We start from the raw sequence: 18,110 nt of genomic DNA on the forward strand, positions 1-18,110 counted from the left end.
GTGCGAACAATCTTGACAATAGATTCAAACTGAGTTTTTTATTTCAAGAATTAGGGATTTGATAAGACTTGAAACTTCAGATCGTTCTTTTATTAAAAATACCCATGATAACTTAGAGAAATCATCAACAATAACAAGATAATACCGACACTGAGTCCTAGTAGGAATCTTACTAGGACCCCATACATCTGCATGAAGAAGTTCAAAAACTTTATTACTAGACTGTCTCTGACTCAAAGGGAACGAACTTCGATGATGCTTGCCCAACTGACATGCTTCACACTGAAATGATGTGGTGGAAGAAATCTGAGGAAAGACCGACCGAAGCTTTGACAATGAAGGATGACCAAGACGACGATGCCACTGAACAGGGCTGAATGAATGGTCCACTGCAGCATGAACAAAACCCATTGGATGATGTAGGTAGTAAATTCCATTTTCTTCATAACCTCCACCAATCTTCTTCCCCGTCAGCAAATCCTGAAAATGACAACCCATTGGATCAAATATTACTCTACAATTTTTTTCTTTTATAAGGCAACTAACAGAAAGTAAACTTTGAGGAAAGTTTGGAGCATGAAGAGCATTTTTCAACTGTAATGAGGAGGATATAGAAATATTTCCCTGACCAACAACCGGGGAGGAGCTCCCATCGGCTAATGAGACTCCAAGTTGAGCCTTAATGACCTTTAGATCTGAAAAAACACGAGAATTTCCACACAAATGTCTGGATGCACCAGAGTCAATAACCCACTTACTATCATTCGGATGGAGATGATTCCCGGTTGAATAGGCAATACCAGCTACAGGAGAACTGGAACTCAAAGGTCGGAGAGCAATCAACTCATCATATGCCGCACGACTAAGGGTGATATTACTTTCATTTGCAGTGATATTCTCTTGTGCATTAGTTGCCTCAATAGTAGTAACATGAGCTTTAGGATTATATGACTTTGATGCAGAAGAGATTGGCCGACCATGCTTATCCCAACAACGATCTTCTAAATGTCCAGATTTTCCACATAATGTACATTGAAGCTTTCCTCTGCCTCCCATACCACGTCCACGTCTTCGTCCTCTGATATTCTGAATATTTCCACGGCCATAACTAGATGGGGCAACAAGAGCAGATGTCTGAGTCACAGGCTGAGATTGTGGCAGAGATATCGCAAGTCTACTCAGACGATTGTAAGCGTCAGCAAGAGTGGGAACATCTGAACCAGTCAACATTTGAACTTTTACAACAGAAAAATCTGAAGAGAGACCTGTAAGAAAACGAGCAACCATGGTTTGTTCTTGATGATCCTTTTGCTTTGAGCAACACAGAGGCCGGTGAGCATTAAGTCTTTCAAACGCAGCTTTGATAGAGGCATAGTACTGGGCCAAGGTCTGATCTCCCTGTTGCAAGTTATATATTTCTTGTTCGACTTGTAGGACACGACTCACATTCGTTTCTTGTGAGTATGTATCACGAAGATTGTCCCACATTAGTTTGGCTGTATTATAGTAGATCAATCCATCTGCAATATGGGGTTCGACACTGTTCATGATCCATGACATAACTATGTCATTATCTTCATCCCAAGTAACATATTTTCCCAATTTCTCAGTGGGTTCGCCTTCCAACAAAATATGTTTTCGACGATGTCCAGATACCGACATCATAAAAGTTCTGAACCACCTGGCATAGTTGGTTTCATTCAACCTAACAGAAGAGCCATACGAGAAGGGGTTGGCAAACGCCTTATACTCCCCAATATGTTCCATTTTGGAATCACCTTTCGACGTTTCAGCCATACCAAAAAAAAACTCACTTGAACAACAAGTGTTCAAGGAAAAAAAAATTCTTCAACTCAGCAGGAAACCACTCCTGCTGTTCCACAAAATAAAGTTCAATCCAGCAGGAAATCACATCTGCTATTTTCCATGACAGAAGAGTAACTTCAGCTTCCGTGCTTCCTTAAAACCAACACTCGACACAACAGGGAGTTAAAAAAAAACATAATTTCAGTTGCTGTAGTTACCACAGAAATCCCGATCCTTGCTGCACCCAAACACATCACACACATGATAGAATGCAGTCGCAAGACACAATGTTAACTAAAGCTGCTGTTCTCCAACATATACGACATGACATCCAGTAAATATCACACAAAATCAGCTTTTGCAAGAACTCAACACTTACGGCCACACAAAAAAAAATTCTGTTGCTCCCAAACAGCAGGAACACACCTCGACGAGAATTCAGCACTCACGACAACAGAAAAAAAATTCTGTTATTTCCACCCATCAGGAATATCCTTCGACAACTTATGAACCAAAACACAACTCGTCATAGCAGCAACAAGACTCGGCACCACCAGGTCGCAGCAAACTCCCAACAACGTAGGTAGTCACGAGGAGAGAAAACAAAAAAGAAAGACGAGGAGATACGACACCCCCAACAGGCATCCACGACGAGCACGAGGAGATACGACACCCACAGCAGGCATCCACGGCCAGCAGATGATACGACACCCACAGCAGGCATCCACGACCAGCAGAATGCCCAAAAAAAATATTTAAAGTGCTGACCTGATTAGAACATTACTCAGCGTGATCGAAGTTTGATCACGATCATGAGAGCCTCCATGAATCGACTGAGTTCTGGTAGAGCACGATCATGCTCCCACGTCACAGTCGATATCTCGATCACGCTCCCACGTCACAGTCGATCACGTTCCCACGATCGGCTGAGGCTCTGATACCATGTAGAAGATGAACCGACCCTGAGAGAGAGAGAGAGAGAGAGAGAGAGAGAGACGGCTGAACATGAAAACATAAAACTTAATTCATCATTAGGGCTTCTCTCTATATTAAATAGAGAGAGGCAAAACAAAGAAATTACATCTAAGACCTTATGAAAAAAGTATTTCAGAAAACCTCTAATAAAGAACAACTTAACCTAAAAACCACCTATTCTCAACACATTTCACAACATTTAGATGTGTTCCAGCTAAACAATGCTTCAACCTAGAGATACCATCTGAAATAAAGTATGACAATAGTTGCACTCAATTTTCAACCAGTTTCAACTCATTATTCGAGTGCCCCGTTGCCATGCCGGATCATTTGATGCCATCTTTCCCCAAAAAAGCTCAATAAGAATCAAAGAATATGTTTTTTTTTTACCTTAACCCACTTGAGTGAAAATTTTTTGGAAATGCACTCTTGATGAAATCACAAATGCCCTCTCTCTTGCGCACGGATCGGCCCCCAATTTGCTCTCATGAGTCCTAGGGTACGTGGATACTTCTCTAATGGCCTCTACACAAATGAGGGAGTCGACCCTCAAGAGGTCTTTAAAACCCAAAAATGAAAAAATTATATTTCGGCCCCTTTTTAAGTGCACCACACCTGTATCATGTGATACGCCCTGTATCGTACAATACGAGTGCGTTGATATGATACGAGTGTGTATCATATCGTGATACAAGTGTATATCGTATCTATTTTCTTCATAGTTACGATACATACAAACAACCTTGATATATATTAATTGCTTTAACCTAATAAATGTTTGGCACATCTTGAAAGTAAGATTGTTCTAGTGGTCTCCAAAATGTGCCTATTTTTTCTTTCAACAACTCCATTCTTTTCAGGTGTGTATGGACAAGATTTTTTATGCAAAATCATTTTCTCTTTCAAAAAACATTGAAACATATTACTAATATACTCTCCCCCTGAATTTGAATGGTTGGTTTAATCAAAACAGAAAACTTATTCTCAACCATTGCAAAAGATTGTTCAAAGATATCATAAAGTTCACTTTTATTTCTCATATAGTATACTCATGTATCTTAGACAATGATTAATAAAGGTCACAAAGTAAACTAAACTTCCCTTAGAAAAAGCTCGTGAGGGACCCCATTGATCGAAGTGTACAAAGATCAAAATGGCTGCTAGATTCTACCTCAGACTTAAATGTCAAGACATTACTCTTGGCCAACCAACAACTTTGACACTCCTTTACATGGTCAGACACAACGGGCTTTGACTCACGAAGACTCCTAGATTACACAAGATATGTAACTTTGAACTGGATATATGTCTCACATTTATGATGCCATAAAATGGACTCATCTACAACTACACCCTTTAGACTAGCTCCAATCCTCCTTTGCAAACTCATATTTAGCTAGTCCCTTTCCTCCTCCCTGATAACTATTTACGCAGGACAATAATTAGGAGTAATGGATCCAACTTTGGATATACAACCATGGAAGATTCATTTGCAGTACGAAAAATGCCACTGCAAGGCTGACAATTGGCTAAAAATAAACTCATGAGCTGTCTTAGTTGGCATGATGCTTCTGAGTCTATCAGCCACCCAAAAAAACTATCAGAGATAGCTGCATAAGCTGTCTTAGTTGTCAAATGCGGCGTCTAGGTGACCTAGGCGCAGCCCCACCGCCTGGGCGACCAGGTCTGGGCGGTGGGGCCCTATATTGCCGCCTAGGCTTTTTTTTAAAGTTTTCTTTTTGAAGATTTTGTTTTTGTTTTGAAGACATATCATTTGTTTTCTTAAAAAGAAGAAGACATGTTATTTGTCTATTGCTTGTATTATGTCTATTGTTGAGAAGAAGAAGGCATTATTTGTCTACTGTTTGTATTATGTCTATTGTTGTTAATTTTTTTGTATACATGATTTTATTTTTTGTGTATTGTACTTCATTCACATTGATAGTTGTATGATTTATTTATTCAATTGTTAATTTATTCTTAATTTGTTTGAGCAGGTTAAGGTTACGTAATATAATTGTTTTACAGTGTTCAACGACACTATTTGTCTATTGCTTATTATTGATTGATTTTATATTGTATACATGTTTCTTATTAAGTTTTTTATGTTTTTTTAATTTTTTTTATTCTGAGTACCGCCTAGGCTCCGCCTAGCGCCTATGACAACTAAGTAAGCAGTACCAGAAAAGGAAGGAGCAGTACATGTTGAAGAGGGGGCAGCAATGTTTGACTAAGCTAAAAGCTGCAACTAGTGAATATATTGCTACTTCTGCTCCAAAATCTGCAACTGACTCCCACCAAAATGCTCAAAAGAACCACCCATAGACGAGATAGAAGACTGAGCATAACCACTGCTATTCATTTGCCCATCCTTGGGCCTAGAACTCTCTCCAATGGAAGGGGTTACAAAGATTGCACTCTTCTTTTTCTTCAGGGTTAGACATGGCATGAGTTTTTCATATGACCATATCCTCTACAATAGTAACACTGAACTGAGCTCATGTCACTTCTAACACCCCCAGATTTAACATCTCCTCTACCTCCTGCCTACTGAGCAACTGCAAGCACAACCTCCTCTGAAGCATGAGAGTTGAGAGATTTCATCTTAGTTTCTTCTGCCATCAACTTTGCCAATGTCAAAACTATGGTAGGGAGAAAGGGGCGATGAAGTATGCTGCTGCCATCATTGTCAAATTCTGGGTGAAGCGCATGCTGACCTCTTGCTTCATTATCACGATTCTTGCAATCTATGCAGTCTTCCTACTTGCTACATTTGCTATAGAATAGCATCAACTCTAATGCATCAGATATCAGATATCTACTGAACTGAAGCTTCGCTTGCAATGCTTGAAAGCATCCTTGGCCGTTTCATACTTCAGAGTATTCATCACTATTTTGTTCCACAGACCTCAAGAGCCACGCTTTTACCATTTCATTGTCTTTTTCCCATTCTACAATATCAATATCATAATTGGTATCACCTTTCTTTGGTTTCACTTTGGTACCATCTAGGTATTCAAAATAGCCAAAACCCTTCACAACAATCCTTAAGAATCCAGCCCAATAGGCATAATTAGTCCCATCAAACTTTATGGGAATAACTTGAGTAATCTCCTCCATCTCACCAAACCCCCAATTGCTACTCAAAATCCCTGCACTGGCAAGCAATCACAGCAACAACACAAAATGCAAGCAATCGCAACAACAACACAAAATGCAATATAGTTGCAGCCAAACAGCAATCAATAACAGATATGCTGTATATCAGAACAATTTCAGCAAGAAACTTCAAAAAATACTATGCTGACCAGGGGTATATTCAGGAATTACTTCAAGAAATATACTACCAACATCAAGAACTGAACCCAAACTTCACCACCACCACCAGCTGATGTGCACAGTAGTCACACAGTCACAATAACCATGAATCTGGAGCCAAGAACCAAGGTCCAGTACTATCATAGCACAGAAGAATGTCCCAATAAACTCAGACCTTTGAAATCTGAGTTACCACCCCCATGTAGTCTACCATAGATTCGTTAGAACTCACCCAAAACATCAAAACTTGAAGTAAAATCATACCCAACAGTCTCCTAATGCTAAAACAACCCTATTACAACTGATTTAGGGCATTAAAAACACTGATAATCTCACACACACCAAGTTTCAAAAATCTGGTCGCTGTTCACTGTGATTTTTAGAATTTGAAGAAATATCACCAAAATTCTGAATCTCACCTGATCATTGAGATTCTTCATTCCTTCACCTTCTGAAATCATGCTCTAGTGAATTCCCACCTCAATCAACCGAAAGTTCTGTCTGAACTGACATCAGCAATAGAGCACACAATTGACGGTGAGTTTGCACCAGAGTTACCAGAAGCGCCATAGGGAATGGGGAAGCGCGAAACGTCACGCTTCTAAAATGTGCTGGGAAGCACAAAAAAAAATTGGGAAGCTCGCTTCTCTTTTTTTTGTATTTTTATTTTTGTTTTTATTTTTGTTTTTTTTTCTCATTTTTTGCTTCCCCTTCGCATCCTAGGTTACTTCCGGTTCGCTTCTTAGGTCACTTTTGAGACGATTCCTGGTTCGCTTCTAAGTCGTCCCACGCTTCCCGCTTCTTAAAATTTTGAAAGTGCCTCGCTTCCCGAATCACTTTCTGCTCCCTCTTCCTCGACTGACAACTCTGGTTTGCACAAAACCAGAATGAAGCCTTCTTCTTCTCTTCAATCATGTGCTCAAATGGCAATCCCTTGCTACCAATGGCTCTGATACCATATTGAAACAAGCGGGTTTGCACACAAGAAAAAAAATACAATATGATGCATTTGTCAACATGTAGGAGAATAAACTACATATTATTCCATTCATCTAGGCTACCTAATCCTATCTAATAAATCCTAGCCCTTCATCATAGTAGTCAACCCTTACACCTTCATTTCCCTCCAATTCCACCTAAATTCTCCCTCCCAAACTCATTCCTAACATCTAGAACCTATCATTTGGTATCAGAGCAATCTGACCTAAGTCCATTGCTATCCCATCTAATTCCACCTCAATCGGTCAAAATTAGCAAAGAGAAGTAAAAAAAATTTGAGTCTTCCTACTCATTTCACTAATCTAGCCGAATTTTGCTAGAAACCAGTCGATCTTCACGTGAGGTGGAATTCACTGTGAAATTTGATTATGTGAGATTATCAGATCTGGAGCATAGTGGCAATATCGGCGATATTTTCAAAATATCGCGAAAAAATGCGATATATTATCTTACCGTTTTAAACCTTAAAATATCGTGATATTTTCGACAAAACATAAATATCATGAATTTCACATTTTTATCACAAAATTTACTTTTTTATTGTGAGATTTAAAATAAAAAAAGAGACCCTTCCTTTAAATTCATTTCAAATGCATTGAACAACATTATTTTCAAGTGAATAAATTCTCATTAAGCTATCTTTCAAGTCATATCACTCTCTTTCTCTCATTTAATAGTAATAAAACTTCCTCTCATCCACCAAAAACATAAAATGAGGTTTGTCAACAAGGCAACTTTGAAAAGTGTTGATAATAGAAAACGGTTTACTAAAATCTATCTTGGAAATTAAAAGCAAGGTTTTAAAACTCGCCGAGTCAACTCGGTGACTCGGCTGACTCCGCTCGGCTCGGCCCTCCAGCGAGTCAACCCGGCAAGCTAAACTCGGTCTGCGAAGACTCGGCTTGACTCGGTCTGACTCGGGCGAGTTCTGGAATGTTTAAAATTTGATTTTTTGAGTATTTCAGAATAAAAAAAATTTGTAATATTATTGAGAATATTGTTGTTACTTTCTTAATGTCTTCAATATGTAAAGAAGACAATCTGTGACTATGATCTAAGGTAAATGTTATTGGATATGAATCTATTTCTAGAAGCATCAGGCAGGACAATCTTCAGATTCAACAACAGCTAATTAATATTTTATGATCAAGTAGATTGCTGCCTTTATTATGTTCTACACAATTATATTTTTTGCAGTTTCTTTGCATAAATGCATTTAATATTTTGCTTTAAACTTTACTAACATGACTATATAACAAGGAAGAATTTGGTTATCTCCTCACACCTTTCCTCTTTGCCCCATCTTTATGAAGGCATAATAGACAAGAAACTGGAACAAAGTCATACATAACTTTGGCCTTAACATCCCTAGAGTTCCAACATCTACTTGGTGCTTCTTTCTTGTCCTTTCAGACTTCATATTTTCTTTGTATCTCATATAGGCTATACCCCTTTAATCAGAATCAATTGTCCTCACCTTGCCTTATCACATCCAACAAAAAATTCTCTTTTCTTCAAGATTCTGCACGGAGCCAAAAAACATCTCTTGTTTACTGAAAAACATGGTTTGAGACAAATTATATATTGTTTTTCTTTTAAAATCAAAAGTTAACAAAACCCGGTCCGAGTCACCGAGTTGACCCGCCGAGTCACGAGTCAATAAAGAACGAGTCGAGTCCCGAGTCACTGGGTTTTAAAACCTTGATTAAAAGCTTTAAATGTGTTGTGAATAGGAAAGGTCCCCTAAAGTCCAACCTCTAAATTAAACCCATATTTTGAAAAGTTTCAATTTTGGACAAGTCCTTAAACCCATATCATTTTCTAAAATTTTAGTTTGCCACATATTTATTAAATATTAATTAATTTATTTTTAGCCGATATTTTCCAGAAAAAACTCGAGATAAATAAAAAATTTCAAAATTTCACAAGAAAAATTTTGGCGATAACTTGTCACTATGTTCTGGAGTTGAAAGATGTTCTAATGTGAAGGGATCAAATCAAGATCAAATCCAGAAGATGATCTACCATGACAATTGTTGCTGATTGGAGAAATTAAAGCCTAGCCGGCGATCTCTCATCAAGATCCTTCTCTACCAGGTGTGAAAAATCTTTATCTCTTCTTCTCATAAAATTCATCATATCAAGTCAGATCTGAGGAATTGCAGTGTAGTTGCATCATATCTGGGTGAAATTCTAAGTGAATTCACACATTTGTATGTGAAGTAAGTAGACATTAGATTGAATTGATCGATCAGATCAATTGTAGATCTGATATAATTTGAAGATATTATTGGTTGATCTGTGGTAGAATCAGAAAAACTGATCTAGATCTGAGAAAAATTCTATCAGATCGAGTTTTCTAAGATCATTGAAGGAAAACTTTGGTGGCCAATAGGTGTTTGCTCTTGTGAGATGCCTAGTGAGAGATTTTCGATTTGAAATTAGTTGAGGTCTATCAATTTCAGGTGAAATTGCTGTGGATCTGATCTAACTGGGGTATTGAGGAGTTTCTGGTGGTGGTTTGTGCTAGATCCAAAATCTGAATGAAATTGAATTGTTGAAGGCGTGGGAAAATCTGAATGAAATTGAATTGTTGAAGGCCCGACTTTTTATTATTTCTGGCAAACTTTTGTTTGCCATTTCGGTGAGTTTTGGTTGTCAAAAGGAGCTCAGATTTTAACTGGAGCTTCCTGAGAGTGTAGATACTCTCAAAATCAAGATTTGCTCAATTTGGATTTCAGAGTGGGAGATCTTACCAGGTTTGGTCGGTTTTCTGGCAGTAACAGGGGAGCAGAATTCTGTAGTATGATAATTCAATCGTTTCGAGGGCTATATTATCTCAATTTGAGCCAAATATTTTTCTGTTTACTTGATTCTCAAATTTTGAATTGCACAAAAATCATTTGTATAGCCCGAGATATCAGTAGTTTGGTGCAGGATGTTCAGAAAAACTTTTCTGCAGAACACAGTGATTAGTCACAGTTTTTTTCTGAAATTTCACGAATTTAAGGCGTCCAGCTTAAACAGTGCCATGTAAATTCGTGAAATTTTGCAGACACCTAGCTGCACATGTCTAGTTTCAAACACCACAGCTAGTTGGGCTGCTCCCTATCTCTCTCACTTGTTATAAATAGGGCCTTAAGCCCTTGTATATTTTCAATGCTTAAGCATTTGAGTAATACAAAAGCATTTGTTTTTATTATCTTAACCCTTGTGTGGGTGGTGGGGATTGATCAATTGGTGTTCTTTGTGGGTTGGCTTCTAAGCCCATAAGAGACACTTGTTTGCTTTTGTTCTTATTTCATTACACCCACGAGCTGGATCTTCAAAGTAGAGCAATATTTCAAACACCCAAGTTCAAGAAAGTGAGCCTTTGCCACTATGCACCTTGAGGAGAGGGCTAAAGGGTGGTACCAGTGTCATGAGTCATATGTGGGCACTGTTAACATATATATATATATATATATATATATATATATATATATATATATATATATATATATATATATATTGCTCGTATACCATAATACCCGATAGGGGTATTATGGTCTTTTCACATAATACTCGGTAGGGGTATTATGGTCTTTTCTTTTCTTTTTCTGTATTTCTTTTTAAATTTCTTTATTTTAAACCACATAGGGGGCCCCACCATAGATTCGTTGGGGGCTCCCAACGACTCTATTGGGAGCCCCCTTGTGGTCCCTTAAATTGTATAAATAGGGGTACTCCCCATTGTGCTTTTTAGAGCTCCTCCTTTAATAAAAAGAGTGTATCTTTTTTATGTGTATTATCCCTTAGTGGATTGCCTCTTTGTGTGCCTTTGTGCCAAGTCCATTCTTGGACATTGTGAATGCATTTGCATTCTTGATTCTTCCGCATACTTCATTACATGATATAGCCACTCGACTCTTGTAAGGTCAAGTCGTGACTCTCTCTGTTCTTTATTCTCATACTTTCTTATTGGAGCAATGGAGGCCAAGATCGATCTATCATTCAAGGTAAATGGCAAAAATTACATGATGTGGGCATCCGCAATGGAGAATAACCTCAAAGGAAAAAAACTTTGGGGTTATGTAATGGGGTCCGTTTAGGAACCTCAACTTGATCTCACCAAGAATGAAGGAGGTCAAGAAAAGGCTCTTGAGGGAGATGTTCGCCTCAAAGCAATTGAAGACCGTCAGCGACAAATGGAAGATTGGGAAAGCAACCATGCAAAAATCCTAGCATGGTTTATGAACAACGTTGAACTCAAGGTATGTGCAAATATTGCAAAATTTCGCCGAGCCAATGAAGCTTGATTTTTTATGAAGGGTATGTATACCCAAAAAGATCTTGCAAGAGCCTATTTTTTGTAAGAGAAAGTTAGAACTATGAAACAAGGGGATATGAGCATCCAAGATTACTATAGTGCTCTAAACCCTTTGTGGGATGAATTGGCTCTTTTAGAGCCTAAATGGGTGGCTATGGAGGATGTGGAGCTTAGACAAAAACAAATTGAACAAGATAAATTGTTTTAATTTTTATTTGGGCTTCGTCCCGAATTCGAACAAGTAAGATCCTCACTCCTTCATAGATCCACTCTTCCTCCATTGGAGGATGTCATTGCCGAAATTACTCAAGAAGAGACTCGGCATGGCATGAGTAAAAGTGTGGATGAAGTTCTTGTCGTATCTAAACCCGACAATCATGTTAAGACCTACAAACCCCCCCATTTTGGAAAGCAAGAGAATGGTAGAAGAAAGATGATTATTTGTCATCATTGTTATGAGTCGGGACATAACAAACCCGCATGCCCAAAATTGAATGAGACTTTCAAGCCTGTGGCTTCCGTTGAGGAATCCTTCACTAAAGAAGATTAAGGAAAAAGCGTGGATCTTAAGGACACACTTGGACAAATATCCATGGCTATCCAACAAATCCTAAAAGCTACTTCCTCCACCTCCGGTGCTGCCATTGCTTCTTCGTCACCTCCCGGTACGTTTTCTTGGATTTTAGATTCCGGAGCTTCTTTTCACATGACTCCCCATGAAAGTGCTTTAACCAATATATGCACCAATTCAAAAATATCGTGTCTCTACGACCGATGGAACTTTTCTCAAAATAAATGGCATTGGAACTTTAGATCCTAAAAATCTTTAAAATTTCTTTGTTCCAAAAGTAAGAATAGTTCCTAAACTAAATCTCAACCTTTTTTCCGTTTCCTAATTTGCCGACCATGGATGTGAAATATCTTTCTCATCTTAAGGGTGCTTTGTGCAGGATCTCCAGTCCGGGAAGCGAATTGGGCAAGGCCGTAGAATGAGAGATCTTTACTATATGGATCACTTGACTCTCCCTACAAAATCTTTTTGTACTTATGTCCAAGAAAAAAGTATTGAAACATGACATAAAAGACTTGGACATCAAAGTTATTCTAAAATGTATTTTTTTCCTTTTGGAAACAAATTTTATAAAGAAAAAGATATCAATTGCAAAGATTGCATTTTTGGAAAAATGAACTCTCTTCAATTTCCTATGAGAACCTTTATTTCCACAAGACCTTTTGAATTGGTGCATTCGGATGTGTTCGGACCACCTCCGGTTCTATCTAAAGGGGGTTATTCATACTATCTGACGTTTATTGATGATTATACTAGATATGCATAGATCTATTTTCTTAATCTTAAATCGGAAGTCTTTAACATTTTTAAAGAATTTTGTGCAAAAATTCAAAATCAATTTTAAAGTTACATATCCATTCTTAGATCCGACTCCGGTGAAGAATATTTGTCAAATGAATTTCAAATATATTTAAAACAACGTGGCATTTGTCATCAAAGATCATTCCCAAGAACTCCTCAACAAAACGGTCTAGCGGAAAGAAAACATAGGCATATTCTAGAAACCACTAGATCATTACTTATTTCTAAAAATATTCCTAAAAATTTTTGGGCCGAAGCCGTGTTAACCTCCACTTAATCAATCGAATGTCGTCTTCAAAATTAAATAACATCTCTCCTTATGAAAATCTTTTTAAAATAACACCCGATTTCAATCTTCATATTTTTGGATGTAAATGCTTTGTTCTCTTACATAAAAGAGACAAATTATCACCAAAGGCAATTGGATGTGTATTTTTAGGATATGGTGAAAATCAAAAGGGCTATAGATGCTTTGACTATAAAAACAATAAGTTATATGTCTCAAAAGATGTGACCTTTTTAGAAGATGAGAACGGATTTGAAGTATTAGACAAACAAAATGAAATTGAATATATGTTTCTGAATGATCTTTTAGAAGATATAAATAATTACTCTTTAAGTCATTCGAAAATATTAGAAAGTGCATATAATAGTGAAGATACGCATAATATTGAAGTATCACCAACTCATAGTGACAATCTCCATGTTTACACCTGGCGTGAGCAAGAGAGACCTATTAGTGCTCTTGAAAAATTCTCGCGACTTAACGAACCTCTAGAAGAAACTTCCCTTAGGCGATCCTCTAGAGAATCAATTCCACCTAATAGGTTTGTCTCATATGAATCTCTCTCACCTAATTATAGAGCTTGTCTAATAGCCCTACATTCTTACTATGAGCCCTCACATTACAATCAAGCAAAGAATATATCACATTGGATTGAAGCAATGAGAGTTGAACTAGATGCTTTAAAAAGGGCTAAAACTTGGGAAATAGTTCAACTTTTTCCAAATAAACGAGCCATTGGATGTCGTTGGTCTTACAAAGTTAAGACAAAAAGTGATGGTTCCTTAGAACGCTATAAAGCAAGATTAGTAGCTAAGGGATACTCACAAGAATATAGCATTGACTACGAGGAGACTTTTGTTCCAGTGGCTCGAATGACTAGTGTTAGAACCTTAATTGTTGTAGCATCATCTAAGAAATGACCTATATTCCAATTAGATGTTAAAAATGCTTTTTTAATGATCAATTAAATGAAGAAGTATATATGGATCCTTCGCCAGGAATTACTATTGAACAAGGTCAAACTCTTAAACTATTAAAAGCTTTATATGGTCTTAAACAAGCCCCTAAGGCATGGTATGATAGATTTAGTGCTATCATGATTAAGTTGGGATTTCGTTCATGTTATACTAACACTGCTCTCTTTGTTAAAAGTGGAGGTAATAGTATTGTAATTCTCTTACTTTATGTTGATGATATGATCATCACAAGCAATGATGAAATGGGTATTATTAATGTTAAAAATATGTTAAAAAATAATTTTGATATGTCTGATTTAGGTTTTCTCAGATATTTTCTTGGCATTGAAGTTGCATACTCTCCCCGAGGGTATATATTATTACATATGAAGCTTGTTGCAGATATATGTTCTAAATATGGAATTTCGGATGATAAAAAGGTGGAGACTCCAGAGGTTATCAATGCTAAACTACGGTTGGAGGATGGGGTTCTACTGTAAGATCCTACACCCTACAGACAACTCATTGGATCTCTCACCTATCTGACTATCACCAGACTTGACATCATTCACGTTGTTCACTCTACTAGCCAATTTCAGCATGCTCCTACAATTGTGCATATGAGTGTTGTTCTTTGGATCATTCGCTACATCAAAAATACTCTAACTAAAGGGCTATTTTTATCCTCACTATCTTCATTAAATTTGCTTGCTTATATTGATGCTGATTGGGGAGGAAACCCAAATGACAGAATCTCAACTACTGGTTTTTGTGTTTTTTTTAGGAGATTCGCTAATTGCTTGATGCAAGAAACAACAGAAAGTGTCTTTATCTTCTACTGAGGTTGAGTATCGGGCTATGACAACTACTACAATAGAACTTGTGTGGCTTCGAAGTCTTTTTCAAGATATGGGAGTTGAAATTTTCGGCGCTTCAAAGCTTTGCTGTGACAACAAAAGTGCCATCTATATTGTCAGCAATCACACCTTCCATGAGCGGACCAAACATATAGAAATGGACGGTCACTATGTTCGTGATGAGTATCTTCGCGGGACAGTTACACTGCCATATGTCACATCCGAATATCAGCTTGCAGACTTTTTTACTAAAGCGATTCCTGCTCTCCACTTCTTATTTCTCCTTGGCAAACTTTATGTCATCTCTCCGTAAAGTTTGAGGGGGGGGTGTTAACATATATATATATATTCCTCCTTGTACACCATAATACCCAATAGGGTATGTTTTTCTTCTTTTCTTTTCTTTGTATTTCTTTTTCTTTTTTAATTTCTTTATTTTAAACCACATAGGGGGGCCCACCATAGAGTCGTTGGGGGCTCCCAACGACTCTATTGGGAGCCCCCTTGTGGTCCCTTGAATTGTATAAATAGGGGTACTCCCCCTTGTGCTTTCTAAGATTTTTAGAGCTCCTCCTTTAATAAAAAGAGTGTATCTTTTTTATGTATAGCCTTCTTGTAAGGTCTCTTCGTATTATCCCTTAGTGGATTGCCTCTTTGTGTGCCTTTGTGCCAAGTCCATTCTTGGACATTGTGAATGCATTTGCATTCTTGATTCTTCCGCATACTTCATTGTAGGCACTTCTTGTTGGGAGTCCTTCTCCAACACACTCATCTTATGCTTTGGGAATTCGGCCTTTGAAAGCCACATTGTTAACCTTTCCCGAATCTGTCAAATCGGGGGCATCATGGAATACCAATCCAACTTTGACTGCCTTAATAACTTGGTGGTTGGATGAAACCAAGATTCACTAATTGAGACCATTGCTGGTTTCAAAAGAGAGCTCATGATTAAAGTGTAAGCTCGAAGACCTACTATTCTCATCCAATGTTTTGAGATGGCACGGTTGCCCAAAGAAAGGCTCATGCATCAAAGTGGTCAGCGGAGCTGTTCCACTGGATTTGGGTCTAGCAAAGTGGAAGCCACTTCAAGCAAAGGAAAGACAACATTCAAGCCAGCTACAAATTACAACAAAAGAAAAGTCCAAGGACCTTTCAAATTCTAAAGTGCTTATATCAAAGAAAATAAGAGGAAAAAAAGGACAAATGAGCACATGTTAGAGCGCCAAAAGCAAGGTTGTTGCTATCATTGTGATGAAGGTGGTGAATTGGCCACACATAAAACTCTTCACTTGTACATTGTAAATGATGAAGAAAATAGTGAAGAGCGGAGAGGAGAACGAGAGTGAGGAATATCCAAAATACATGTCAGAAATTTCTTACCATGCATTAACTGGTTTAAGATCACCAAGAACTATGAAAGTCGCCAGCATGCTCTATGAAAATCTGGTTACCATCCTCATTGATAGCAGATCAACCCACAACTTTATACACCCAAAGTAGTTCAAAAAGTGTGGTGTAAGGTGCAACCTTTTCCCCAATTCGATCTAACTATGGGCAATGGAACTAAGCTTTCATGTGAGGTCAAGTGCTCCAATATAAACCTGGATATTCAAGACAAAACATTTAAGGTTGATTTGTATGTGCTCCCAATGGAGGGAGCTGACAGTCTTGGGGGTCCAATGGCTTGAAACACTTTGGGCGAGTCACTTTGGAGTCTTGGACTTCCAAACATTGAATATAGAGGTTGAGCATAAAGAGGCAAGGGTAGACATTCAAGCCATTAAGAATGCCTCCCATCAAGAAAAATCAATCCAAAAAGCAACAAGAAAGAGACAATTGCAACCAATGCTGCAAAGGTAGACATTCAATCCATTAAGAATGCCTCCCATCAAGAAGCATCAATCCAAAAAGCATGCCAATTGCAATCAATGCTAGGAGCCAACACACATACTATGAGAGAAGGAAACCATTCCTAAAGAAGCATGCATGTTCACATGCCACTCCTGGATTCTCCCCTTGGAGGCAAAGCAACATCTACTCACATGCCTTTCGTGGGTATTTGCCATAGAGGAAGGTAGAATTGTTGGAAAAGGAAAGGCATGAGCCCTGTGATGAAGGATTAGGAATAGTTTTGAAAGATGTTGAATAAAGTTTGGAGAGTGCCTAGCTTTGTGTTGAGGACAAGGCAAAATTAAGTGGGCGGAATGTGTTAAAATATATGTATCAATACATATATATATTTCTTCAAATATACCATAATACCTGATAGGGGTATTATGGTCATTTTACACAGTTTCCGATAGGGGTACTTGTTTTCTTCCTTTTTATTTTTCTGTAATTATTTTATTTTTTATTTCTAACTTCTTTAAGCCACTTAAGGGCCCACCATAGAGTCGTTGGGGGCTCCCAACGACTCCATGGGAGCCCCCTTTTGTGGCTCTCCTTTTGAGGCCATGTGGCCTCCCTTCCTCTCTTTTCTTTTGTATAAATAGGGGTGAACCTATGTCACATGGGTGCAGGTGCGGGGATTCGGCACTTCCAAAAAACCCAGGTGCGGGGGTGCGACAGGGGAAAAAATGTAATATATATATAAGGGGGGTCCGGGGGTTCCCCCCGGCGCAGCCCATTTCATAGGGATTTTTAAAAAAAAAACAAAAAAAATAGCCCAAAATGACCCTAGGTGCGATCAACGCACCCAGGGTCGGGTTGACCGCACCCGGTGCCGCACCCGCGTCGAGTCGCGTCGCTCGACGCGGGTGCGGCACCCTGCTAGCCGAATCCCTGTGACATAGGGGTGAACCCCTTTGTGTTTTCTTCATGCTTGAGAGCTCTATCTCTTTCAATAAAGAGACTTTTATATTTTTGCCTATCTCAAGGCTTGTGTATGTGTTGTCCCTTTGTGGACTTGGCTATTGTCTCTTTTGTTTGTCCATTGTAGGACATTGCAAGTGCTTATAGCACTCTTTATATTTCCGAATGTCTCATTACAGAATGCTACATGCACACCCTTCTTGTACCAGATCTATTAGGTGGAACTTGTATGAGTTTGGGCCTTCTTTGTATTTTGGGTCCATTTTCTTGTAATCAGGGTATACTTGCATTGGGTTTGGAACTTTGGATCATGTATTTTGCTTTGTTTAGATTTAGATTCTTTGTATTTCAGGTTTGGGTTCCTGCTTGTAGTACGGACCTAATGAGAGGGTACTTAGAATGTAATCCTCACCCAAGGCTA

The 18,110-nt window shown here is 38.2% G+C and overlaps 1 protein-coding gene across 2 annotated transcripts in view; it reads left to right on the top strand.

Annotated features, from left to right (window-relative positions):
* The window catches only part of LOC149814789 (Pseudouridine synthase family protein), a 109,073-nt gene that overhangs the window by 68,349 nt on the left and 22,614 nt on the right, over positions 1-18,110 (top strand). The gene's annotated exons all lie outside the window — the stretch shown is intronic.

The sequence above is a fragment of the Nuphar pumila genome, chromosome 15 (genome assembly GCF_984573655.1).
Source record: "Nuphar pumila chromosome 15, dmNupPumi1.hap1.1, whole genome shotgun sequence".
NCBI lineage: Eukaryota > Viridiplantae > Streptophyta > Magnoliopsida > Nymphaeales > Nymphaeaceae > Nuphar > Nuphar pumila.